Consider the following 12531-nt stretch of genomic DNA (forward strand, 5'->3'; position numbering starts at 1 on the left):
TGCTGATCTGCTCTTCTCTTCCACAACCTCATTCTCTAACTCCTTGTTGCCTTCTCCTGTGATGATCTTTTTGCTCTCTTCCATCTGCCTCCTTCTCTAACTCCCTTTTCTCTTCTCCGGTGATGATCTGCTGTTCTCTTTCACCCCGCTTCCTTCTCTAACTCCCTGTTCTCTTCTCCTGTACTGATCTGCTGTTCTTTTCCACCGCCTCCTTCTGTAACTCCGGGTTCTCTTCTCCTGTGCTGATATGCTGTTCTCTTCCACCCCACCCCCTTCTTTAACTCCCTGTTCTCTTCTCCTGTGCTGATCTGCTGCTCTCATCCACCCACCTCCTTCTTTAACTCCCTGTTCTCTTCTCTCGTGCTTATCTCCTGTTCTCATCCACCCCACCTCCTTCTCTACCTCCTTGTTGTCTTCTCCTGTGCTGATATGCTGCTCTCTTCCACCCCACCTCCTTCTTTCACTCCCTGTTCTCTTCTCCTGTGCTGATCTGCTGCTCTCTTTCACCCGCCTCCTTCTTTAACTCCCTGTTCTCTTCTCCTGTGCTAATCTGCTGTTCTCTTCCACCGCCTCTTTCTCTAACTCCCTGTTCTCTTCTCCTGTGCTGATCTGCTACTCTCTTCATCCCCCGCCTCCTTCTTTAACTCCTTGTTCTTTTCTCCCATGCTGATCTGCTGCTCTCGTCCACTCCGCCTCCTTCTCTAATTCCCTGTTCTCTTCTCTTCTCCTGTGCTGATCTGCTGCTGTCTTCCACCCCACATCCTTCTTTAACTCCCTGCTCTCTTCTGCTGTGCTAATCTGCTGCTCTCTTTCACCTCACCTCCTTCTCTAACTCCCTGTTCTCTTCTCTTCTCCTGTGCTGATCTGCTGCTTTCTTCCACTGCCTCCTTCTCTAACTACCTGCTCTCTTCTCTTCTCCTGTGCTGATCTGTTGCTCTCGTCCACCCGCCTCCTTCTTTAACTCCGTTAACTTCTGCTGATCTGCTGCTCTCTTCCCCCTCACCTCCTTCTCTAACTCCCTGTTCTATTCTCTCCTCCTGTGCTGATCTGCTGCTCTCATCCACCCACCTCCTTTAACTCCCTGTTCTCTTCTCTCGTGCTGATCTCCTGTTCTCATCCACCCCACCTCCTTCTCTACCTCCTTGTTATCTTCTCCTGTGCTGATCTGCTGCTCTCTTCCACCCCACCTCTTTCTCTAACTCCCTGTTCTCTTCTCCTGTGCTGATCTGCTGCTCTCTTCCGCCTGCCTCCTTCTTTAACTCCCTGTTCTCTTCTACTGTGCTGCTTTGCTGCTCTCTTCCACATACATCCTTCTCTAACCGCACACACACATACATACAACCACGCACACACACACATACAACCACACACACAACCACACAAACAAATACAACCACACCACACACACAATCTCACACACAACCACACACACAACCACACACACACAATCACACCCAACCACACACAAAACCACACATACTACCACACACACAAACCACACCCAACCACACACACACCGCCACACACAGCCACACACACAACCACACACAACCACACACACAAACCACACACACAACCATACACACACACAACCACACACAACCACACAGCCAACCGAACACACCCAACCACACACACATACAACCACACACACACAATCACACCCAACCACACACAAAACCACACATACAACCACACACAAACCACACCCAACCCCACACACAGCCACACACACAACCCCCCACACACACACACACAACCACACACACACACACACAACCACACATACAACCACACACACAAACCACACACACAACCATGCACACACACAACCACACCCAACCACACAGCCAACCAAACACACCCAACCACACACACATACAACCACACACACATACACACAACCACACACACACAACCACGGACACACACACAACCACACACACAGCCACACACACACACACAACCACACACACACACACACACAACCACACACACATACAACCACACACACACACACACACAATCACACACATCTATCGCCCTCACTCTATCTATCTGTCGCCCTCACTCTATCTATCTATCTATCTATCTATCTATCTATCTATCTATCTATCTATCTATCTATCTATCTATCTATCTATCTATCTATCTATCTATCTGTCTATCTATCTATCTATCTATCTATCTATCATGGGCGTCCGCAGACTTTTTTCCAAGGGGGGGCAAAATGTTAACGTCATCATCATCTGCCGACATGATGTGTGCCAGGTGGGGCACAAGAAACACTGGGGCGCAGAACTGGGATAGACTCAATTAAATGACAGGAATCCAGGATATTTGTGACTGACCCTGCCACAGGCCAACAAACACCGCCTGTAGGGAAAATGCTAAACTTTCTGACAAGCTGCTTTATCTCTGTCTGCTAGGTGTGCAGATTTCCGGGTCCTCAATCCAACACCAATCAAGGCTGTCTTCAGCACCGAAAACTTTAAAACAGCCTATGTTTAAAGCACCAGATTAAATATACTGTATGCACAGTGTATGTTAGGGATTATTTGTAGCGCACATATTTACCAATATTGGCTTCTTGGCGCTAGAATTCATGATAAATGTTATCCAAAGTTAAAGCACAACGTCAAAGTCAGTAATAAATAATACAGCAATCACACACGCTAGTGATTCGCTAAGGGGTGCTCCCTTTACTAGAATGCCCCGGGCATTGCAAAATTTTACACACATTCAATTAATTTATACAAAATAAAATGTATAGGTCCAAATGTTAGCTATATTTTTTAAAAGAAACCTAGAGTCCCTTTACGTGTAGTCAATGTCAAACTGACAACGTGCACATGTTTAGGATACAATAATGGCCAGCTCCCTTATGCGGAAGCCCTGCATCGTAATTGTGTGGCACATGCGGCGCCCGCAGCTGCGGCATATCATAGGTCCAGGGATGCTGAGACTTACACAGTGGTCGTAGTGGGGGGAAAAAGTAGGAGAACAGTGGGCGGAGAATCAGAGGGCGGGAATAACCCAAGGATTGGATCTGTGGGTGGAGCCAGAGGTGCGGCCAGAATGCGCAGACATCCCAATTTTTAGTATTTGTTTGGCATTTCACTGCCCAGTTCAATCAACCAATGGATACACATGATTATTTAAGGTTATAATGAGTTATTGACATTAAAATATATTCATAAAGTGGGATATGCTTCTTATCACAGAATGTACCAAATATGATAAAATGTGGAAACACAAGCCATTTGTCTCCGAGCCATGGAGTTTCTGTCATCAGCACTTCTCCCTTTTTCCACAACAGCAGTTCAAACATGAATGGCAAAATATCCTAGTTTACAAATGTTTTCTCTAAAATTATGGCACAGCGATAGTTACCTCATAATGCAAGATCTGCTGCATGATCTGACCATTTAAACTAATAAATTGTTTGTAGCTCAAACATATCAAAAGTTAATAAAAAATGTGACTTGTGTTGCTGCGAGTGGATGGCCTATTGCAAAGGTTGACTGGTCACCTTTCTCACTGCTGCTTCTGTATGTTACACTGGTGCTAATAAGGCAAAATCTTTCCAGAGACTGTTAGCATGTGTACACACGTCAAAATAATAAAATATCTGAAAATATACTTCATTTCGCTGCAGCCTTATTTTTAGTGCATAATTTAGTCAACACTATGGCATCATTTTGTCATCCTTTGCTGCATAATTAATTCCAGTGGCCCCACAACAGGCAACACATGTTAAAAGTGATTGTAAATGAAGCAGGAAGACTGTGAAGTTTGTGAACTTAGTTTGGTGTGCGTGCAAATCCTGCATTGTCAATCCCTGGTGAGTTGCAGCTACTACTGCTGAAACAAGGCCAATGGAGGTACCTATGGGTGAGGCAGACTGGCCTCAAGGGCAGGGCCAGCCATAGCATTGGTGGTGTCCTGTGCATTGATGTTTGTTAGTGCCCCCCCAAAGACCACCTCTGACATGGATTCCCTCACTACCACCCTTTAACTGTGCCCGCCCCAAGTCTCTATAACCACTCTCTCTCAGATGCATTTAATTTGATTTACAGCGGCACTCATACCATTGTAGGGTGTCAGAGCACTTTACATCACATACATTACACATAGACAATCAATATGTGTGTAAATCACTGTATAGAAAATGTTACATAAGACTAAAGACTACAAGGTGTAGGAGTCACATGACAACCATACTAGTAGCCCGTATAGTTTTGTAGTGATTGGTCTGGAGAAACACAATACCCGGAATTTAAAACATAATATCATGGTTGGGGGTTCTCCTTAATAATCAGAATTGATTTCTGTTCAAAAGAACACTTTTTGGGACATTAGGATAATAAAAGACTGGGGGGGGGGGGACATAACGCTCTCATTTATACCTTGCAGTTTGTATGCAGCTCTTAGATGACAGTTAATAGCTCACTGTTCTAAGTTAGGATTCTAACTTATAAACTGCAAGTAACAAAAGGCTCTCTCTGACAAAAGCAGTACCCACTGACCTATTTACATTATGTGCACTTTGTGATCTGCATGGCACATGTTCTTTGCAGCCGGTACATTAACCCTCTGAGCTACCTTCCCATGAGTCAAAACTTCCACTAGACAAAATTCTGATCTCTCTCTAGGAAGAACATTAATATCACCAGAGTCATCATGACATTTTTATTGTTGCAGCAAGCGTTTTTAAAACCATAATATACTTGCAAACATGATGTCACCACCTAAAGTCAGCACCCGGTGCGTTCACACTGGTTGCAACACCCTAGAGCTGGCCCTTCTCAAGGGTTCTGTGATATCAGTGACAGAGTCACTATTGTTCTAGGGCGTGCTGCTTCAAAGTTCTGCTCGCAAGACTGGAGGTGAACTTCAGTATGGATAGTGGTGGACAAGCCTTGAAGGTTAACCTACACTTGTCATGCTAGGGTCCACCTGCTGGTGCGAAGACACCAGGACTTCTAAGGTGTTGCAAAGCCTTCTAAGGTCTAGCATGTGATTGTGCTCTCTCAGGAGAAGGGTCTGGTGGACTGGTTATTAAGGCTGAACCTAGTTCCCAGTTCCACATTCAGCAGCTCTGACCATAGTGCCACATCCTCGCCCCCACTGAACACCGTACTGCGCCACTGAGAAAAACTCCCATTGTCTTCAACTACAACCCAATTGTTGCCCGCTATAAACACCTGGATGCGGCTCAATTTAAATTATTCACTAGACAAGAGCAATATGCTGCCTACACAAAAAAGTAACAACATCCTGCAAAAAGCAAACACTTATAGGGAATGCAACATTTAGCAAACCATGGGAAATGTAAGCAGGAACAACATGGTTACCTTAATGCTTTTACACTCCCTATTCAGAAATCAGTGAGTGCTTTTGCCTAAAAAGTTAAGGACACGACTACAGGGCCCTGAATGGACCCATTTCAATGGCCATTGCTTATATCTTTACAAAACATAAGCAGTATGGTAAAAAGACCACATCCCTGGATGCAGAGACGCAGCACACATTTTGTTTTCCAATCCACACATTGCAGTACCTCCAGGATTGGTGCACTAGTTCCAAGTCCAGGGAAAACAAAGACAAGAAAACAAAAATAGCGCTTCACTGGCAAACTCTGTAAAAGTGGCACTAATGTGTTTTGGTGTGAATAAAATCATTTTAGGCAGTTTGCTACCACTCTGCCTTACTTTATTTAATTATTTATCTATTTTTCATATTTTTTGCCTTTTATTCCCAATGCTGCACTTTGGAATTAAAATGTCAGAAAAATATGACATTTCCAGTCTTTCTTTTTTGGATCCATTTCACAGGGAAGCAAATAAAAGAAAGGAGAGGAAAGAGAGTGAGAAGCCCGTCTTAAAGTCATGGTTTTCATGGACGTCCGGGGGGGGGGGGGGGGGGGGGGGAGGGGGTGGAGGGCAAAGAAGTGGTGCTCCAGGGGGGGGGGGGGGCAAGCGCCCCTCCTTGCCCCCCCCCCCGCGGACGCCCATGCCAATAGCTCAAACTTTCCTAATGCGAGACCTATTGCATTTGCAAATGCTTGTTGGCTCTTTTGTGGGCCTGTTTCCTGGTCTGTTGGCTGGTTCTTACTAGAGATTGCCCTCAAATTACAACAACCATTACCTGCAGCACGTATGGTTGCTATCTGGCAGGTTTTATAGAAGTATGATCAGTATTTTAATGTCCCTTTCGGTTCAAATATTAGGACAATCACCTAAAGCCCTCGCTGTACATATTTTCAGCAGTAAATGTAAGAAGAATACACTTTGAAATGTGTTTTACAGCTGCTTTAATAACTGATATTTAAATAAAGACAAGCCATGTTAAAAATGAATACAGACGATTGCATCGAATTCCTTCGCCCGCTGGGTGACCGGGCGAACCTTGTTATAGTATTTGTACTCTACGCTGTTGAGAAGGGAACTCGAAGAGCAAACCTTTCAATACCAGCTTAGTGGAGTGGCAATGTTTGAATCAATCTGAAGCGGACGTGTTTCTGTTCCAAAAGGGCGACCACAGTAGAAGATGAACAAATACACACAAAAAACGGTGTCCGTCTTCTGTCTTCACCACTGCCTCCTCGTCTGTTGGTGTACGTCATCAGTGAGCACGGCGAAGAGTCCTCCCCCTCCCACTACGAGATTCGGGTGCTTATGTGACAGGCGCCACTTGCAGGGTGAGTGTTGACTTTTTGTATACCTGGCCCGTTACTCTGGTGCCCCTTTGTTGACCTTTTTCTTTTGTTTTACGTATTCCTTCTGCAGTGCAGGGTGACTGAGAGAAGGTCAGTAACTTGGCCGAAAGGTTAATTAAAATACAGGTTGGCATTCCAAATCTAAAGCTTTCACTTAAATGAAACTTGACCCATGCCCACGTTCACAATTACACGAGTATTATTTTTTTCTAAATGCATCTTTCAGGGAGCGTGTTAAGGTTTTGCAACGCTGATCCACTGGTTGTACAGCAACACAACAGTGTTTTAGAGTTCTTAGATTAATCTCGTCATCTTCGTCCAGCTGGATTTTACTCAAACACTTTTATGCATATTTCTCATAGTCCTATATTTCAAATCCCGTGAGCTCATCTGGTAAGTCTAGTTAGCAGTGTTCGACAGAGTGAAAGTCCAGGAGATAAAATACAAACAGATGTACCGCGAAGTCTGTGTACTATAAACACAGCACATAAACGGCACTTAATATCCTACCCGCACGGCTTGCACCGTTAATGGGCATCAATTAAATACCTCAGTAGCAACGGAAGTAGAAGTAACCTACACTACTGAAACATGAAAAAAAATTAAATGTGTGTAAACATCTGTGCAAGCCTACTAAGCCAAGACATCTCAATCCAGCTGCAAGAGGCTAAGAAGGACATGATACTATGCAAAGAACATGTATCATAAGCAAACTCGTACTAAAACACAGAGATACAATATAAGTAAAATACTTTGGGAAATACTGTAAATGGACTCTAGGCTGTATTACCAGAAGACACACACAGAACCATGCTATCAGACTTTACCTAGTACACACCTTTCTTATAGGTTTCCATTAAAAGGACACATTCTAGAACAGTTAATAGGTTTAAGGTGGCTCTCAAAAACAAGGACTCTGTTGCCAAATTGTACAAATGGTTTTACAAATGAAGGCCTGTAATGGCTCCCATTTACATTGGCTAATTATACTGATGCACACAATTCCATTTCTTTCGGGTAGCAGCTACACACTGCGGAGAGGCACATTTTTTATCTTCAGCGGTCTGTTCCTTCTTTCCCTTCACAGAGTAGAAGCGAGCCTTGTTTCCCTTTTAGACTGAGGCAGTTGAACGTGGGCATTAACGGTGACACTAAGTTTAGCTACTGATTTGGTAAAATTGAAAAAGCTTGGGGATGTAGTTACCAATAAATCCTGCCTACTTTAACCTCTGGAACTAGTCTGATATACACCTGTCTTACCTATATGCAACTACTGTAACAATGTCACTGATGAATTTTCTTTTTGCGTGTACAGAACAAGGGACACCACATTTCATAGGAGACATTTTGAGTTAACTTTTTTAAAACACCAGTACCATGCATCTCTTTCTGAAGCCCCACATCTGCATGTTTCATGCTTCATCTCCTTCCTCTCCATTGCTGTCTTTTCACTCGCTCCTTCTGCATGCACTTCCTTTCTCCTCCTCTATATCACCCTCTCCTATCACACCCACCCCGAAATACAAAACTTGTTTTTTCTTTGGTGCCGTATATATAATATTGGCAATGTACATGTGTCCTCCTCCTGCTGCTTCCTTGTGGGAGCGATTTTTAAAATGTATTTTTTTACTTTGAGAACTGCGTATATTTGAACGATGTCCAATGCATCATGTTCCCTCTCTTCCGTGTTGCTCTGTGTGACCGTATGTGTTTTTTCTTTAGTTATCATATTTTGTTACTTGGCACTGCTAGCTGCTACACGGGTCCATTCAGTAATTTGTCCATCTCCCAGACAGTGCTGCTAGCTGATACTCTGGGCCCATCGGAAATTCCTGCATTTTAAATCCTCTAGGCATTGCTGCAGCTGTGTCTCTGTTCCCAGTGGTAATTCCTCCTTCTCAGTCCTCTAGGCAGTGCAACTAGCTGCTCCTCTGGTCCTGTTGGTAATTCCTTATTCTCAGTCCTCTATACAGTACTGCTACCAACTTCTCTGGTCCTGTCAATAATTCGCCCATTCTAAATCCTCTAGGCAGTGCTGCAGCTGTGTCTTTGGTCACAGTGGTAATTCCTCATTCGTAGTCCTCCAGGCTGTGCTATTAGCTGCTTCTCTGGTTCCGTTGGTATTTCCACATTCTAAGTCATCTAGGCAGTGGTACAGCTGTGTCTCTGTTCATACATCCACTACACTCCAACCCAAAACACATATAGATAAAAAAACATAATTTACAAAAGCAATAGCTCTAACTCTGACAAATGCGAGACCTATTGCATTGCAAATGCTTGTTAAGTCTGCTGCGGAGCCTGCCTTACTGACTTCTATTTCGCCGGATGTCTGGGTAAAACATTTTGAATGCATTTATGATGCACCTAATCTCACACCAATTATTTGAGACTCTAGGGACTGATATTTCAAATGAATCCACTAACTTCTCTTATCAGGTTTGTAATGCTCTACAGGTTTTACCATTGAATACGACCCCAGTCCTGATGTTGTCCCATTACATGTTTTTAAATCAAACTTCGAGCTCTTGTCCCTGCTGATAACCTTATACCTTAACACACCCATGAAATCGTCTAGCCCAAAAGGCTAGTCCACTTGTGCAATTGTTCCTGTATTCATGAAAGATTACCGCTCTAATCCAAAGTGTTACTGTCCTATCTCTCTGATCAGGTCTACGGTCAAGGTTCTAGGCTGGGTTGTCTTGAATAGGTTACTGATTGGGCTGTCAATCACAGCATATTGTCCTGTTTTCAATATAGCTTCCGGCCTGGTTTATGGACGTTTGACAAATGTCTCAATCTTTGGCTTATTAACGATTTCACAGTTGTGAAACAAGGGGCCTCGCACCTGGCTTTTATGGATTTGAGTACTGCATTTGATGGGGTCAACATGGAGAAGTTACGGAATATTATGCTGGGATTAGGGGTGGGTAAAAACGTAGTTTTATTACTGAGGGGTCGTCATTTTAAATTGTCTGCTTCAGTCTGATTTGGAACAATGGGAGAAATGTACTGAGCTTCTTAAGCTAAACCGGTGGAACGTCGAGGCTGCATCCTGGCCTTGTTTATTTATTTACATTATATTTTGATAGTTTAGAAAAGTCATTAATTGAAGGAGGAAAGGATATGCCCAACAATGGTCTTCGACCGATTCCTGTGCTGCTCTACGCAGATGATGCTGTTCTAATTTACAGAACAGCTTTGGGACTAGATCGGTTGCTTAATTCCTATGTGAAATTTATGGATGGCCTTGGTCTAAGCACCAACTATACTAAAAGTACACTTCATGGTTGTTGGCCTTTGGTCTACTAATAACAGAACATGACAAATTAAGGGTCATGCCATCATTCATGTCGCTACACAACTCTACATTGGAGTCTTATTCGACTCTTCTATATCCTAGTCTTCCTTGTTAACTTCCAGGTGACATCTGTTAACCAGGAGCATTGCTTCTGAATATGATTTTTTCAACCTGGTTGGGGTATAATTCAATCAAGGCTTTGCTTTAGAATTGTGTTCCTGTCACTGCTTATGGTAGTGACGTATGGGTGTTTGCAATCGCGACTTTATTAACTGTTCTAGACAACACATTTCTAAGACTTATGTCTCCCTCAGAGCTCATCTTCAATTATCATCCATAAATAACGTGCGCCTACCTGATATATTGCAGATATGGCCCTTACTTCTTTGGATATCGGTTTGGTTACACACTGCTACAAGCTTTTTTTTTTTTTATAATTTCAAAAGTTTTTATTGGTTGTTTCAGCAAAACATATAAAAAGTAGATCCAGTAGCATAATTAGAGTCATAATTTCACAGTTCAAAATTACTGTACGCTACAATACATCCATAGTAAATGTCAATACAAAAGTACATGGCTGGTATCTTGCCTAAAGCAGCAGAGCACGTATCTTATACTCAATAACATTTTAGTAACAGACATTGTATTCCAACAGCATTTTACTCATTCAGAAAGGAAAATGTTCTATGATAAATAATAATACAATGATGGGAGTCTGCGAACACATGTTAATGGATCGTGGACGGTGTGTGGACCATTTTAAGGTGGCTTATGTGTCGTGAAGTAGTTATCAAGAGTCGACCACAGTTTTCTCGTGGGAGGGCGCCATGGTGTCTGATGGAGTGCAATATTATCTGCACCACGTAAGCTGATTATCCAATTCAGCCACCCTGCGAAGTTGGCTTTGCTGGTATCTTTCCAGTTGCTAAGGACTGTCTTGACCGCCGCTGTGAGGAGGAGGTCAAGTAATGCCTTATCGTCTGCGTCAAGGGATGGGTCCTGGGTGAATCCGAAAAGTAGGTAAGGGAGCTCCTTTGCTGGTGTAATGTGGAATAGTTTTGAGACAAATTCGAATATCTTTTCCCAAAATTGTGCTACACAGTCGCATTCTAGGATAATGTGTGATAAGTCACCCTCCGCACGTTTGCAGTTCTAGCAAAAGGCGTCTGGGGTGATGTTGTGTGCAAATAATCGCGCCGGGGTCCAGAAGGCCTTATGAAGGAGCCAGTATTTTGTCTGAGACAGTGTAGGGCTGATTTTGTGTCTCGTGCAAGATACCCATGTGTTGGTCCAATCTAATTCTGTGATTGGCCTGGATGAAAGGTTATTCCAGAATTGTGTGATTGGGGCAGTAAGGCTAGATTGTTGGGGACGGCTGAGTCTATAGAGAAAGGAAACCTGGTGTCCCAGTCTGTTTAATCTGGCAAGGTATGTTGGGAGGGAGGGTGGTGTCACGGAGAGTTTGGTTTTGGACAATGCTGTTTTTACGTTTAGGAAGTTGTAAAATTCAATTGGTTCAAGATCGTATTTGATTTGCAAGTCACTGAATGGAATAGAGTATGCCCCCGCAAATAGTTGATATGGGAAGGTATGCCTTTTTTGATCCATGTCGCATTGTGCAGAGCTTTACCCTTGTACAAAATGTTACGGTTGTCCCATAAGGATTCCCATTGTGAGCCCCGAATGCTGTTTTCTAGGATTCTGTCAAACTGCAGAAGAGCAGATTTGCTGTTATGAAATATTGATTTAGAGTGGGTTAGTTTGTTTAGGTTAGACGAGAGAGCCGCGCTAGGGGTAATACCGTCTAGAATTTCTTTCTCGATTTCTAGCCACACTGGAGTATAGTCAGGTGAAGGTGCGAGCCAGTGGGCTCCTTGTTTGGCTAGGAAGGCGGCTTCATACCTTTTAAAGTCTGGCAAATTGACCCCACCTGCGGATTTGTCTAAGCAAAGCTTTTTTATGCTGATTCTAGCTCTTTTCCCTTTCCAGAGGAAATTTGAGATAGCCATGTCTAGTTTGTGGTAGAAGTCTGACGTGAGGGTTAGAGGGAGCATAGATATGAGGTAATTAACTAGAGGTGAAATCATCATCTTGATGGTCTCCACTCTGCCCCACCAAGTAATGAATCGAGGGGACCACCCCTCTAGTTGGGTCTTGATTTTATTTAAAGTTATCTTTTCATTTCGTTGGAGGGTCTCCATAAGGGAGTCACCAAACTCGATACCTAGGTATTTCACAAACTCTGGTTGCCAACATAGCCCTGAGTTTCCCAGCACTTCTTTGGGCGTTAAAATATTGAGTGGCTTGACCTCTGACTTATCCCGATTGAGTTTGTAACCTGAATGGGAGGAGAAAGTATCAATGGTAGTCATTAGTGCAGGGATGGAGGAGTCTGGTGATTCTGTTACAATCAGGATATTGTCCGCATAGGCGGCTAGTTTGACGCACTTATCCCCGAATTTCACACCTTTGATGTTTTCATTTTGTTTTATATTAGCAATTAGGGGTT

The 12531-nt window shown here is 43.3% G+C and overlaps 1 protein-coding gene across 4 annotated transcripts in view; it reads left to right on the top strand.

The window, feature by feature from the left end:
- The first annotated feature begins 6616 nt into the window (after positions 1–6616).
- Positions 6617–12531, top strand: part of C2CD5 (C2 calcium dependent domain containing 5) — a 915439-nt gene continuing 909524 nt past the window's right edge. For 3 of the 4 annotated variants that reach the window (XM_086920370.1, XM_086920386.1, XM_086920379.1), the window contains exon 1: positions 6624–6703. The gene's annotated coding sequence lies outside the window, so the exon portion shown is untranslated. Of the gene's footprint in view, positions 6704–12531 lie in introns of all 4 variants that reach the window. The other variant, XM_086920391.1, reaches the window with a different exon arrangement.

Source organism: Lissotriton vulgaris, chromosome 1_1, assembly GCF_964263255.1.
Source record: "Lissotriton vulgaris chromosome 1_1, aLisVul1.2, whole genome shotgun sequence".
NCBI classification, from domain to species: domain Eukaryota; kingdom Metazoa; phylum Chordata; class Amphibia; order Caudata; family Salamandridae; genus Lissotriton; species Lissotriton vulgaris.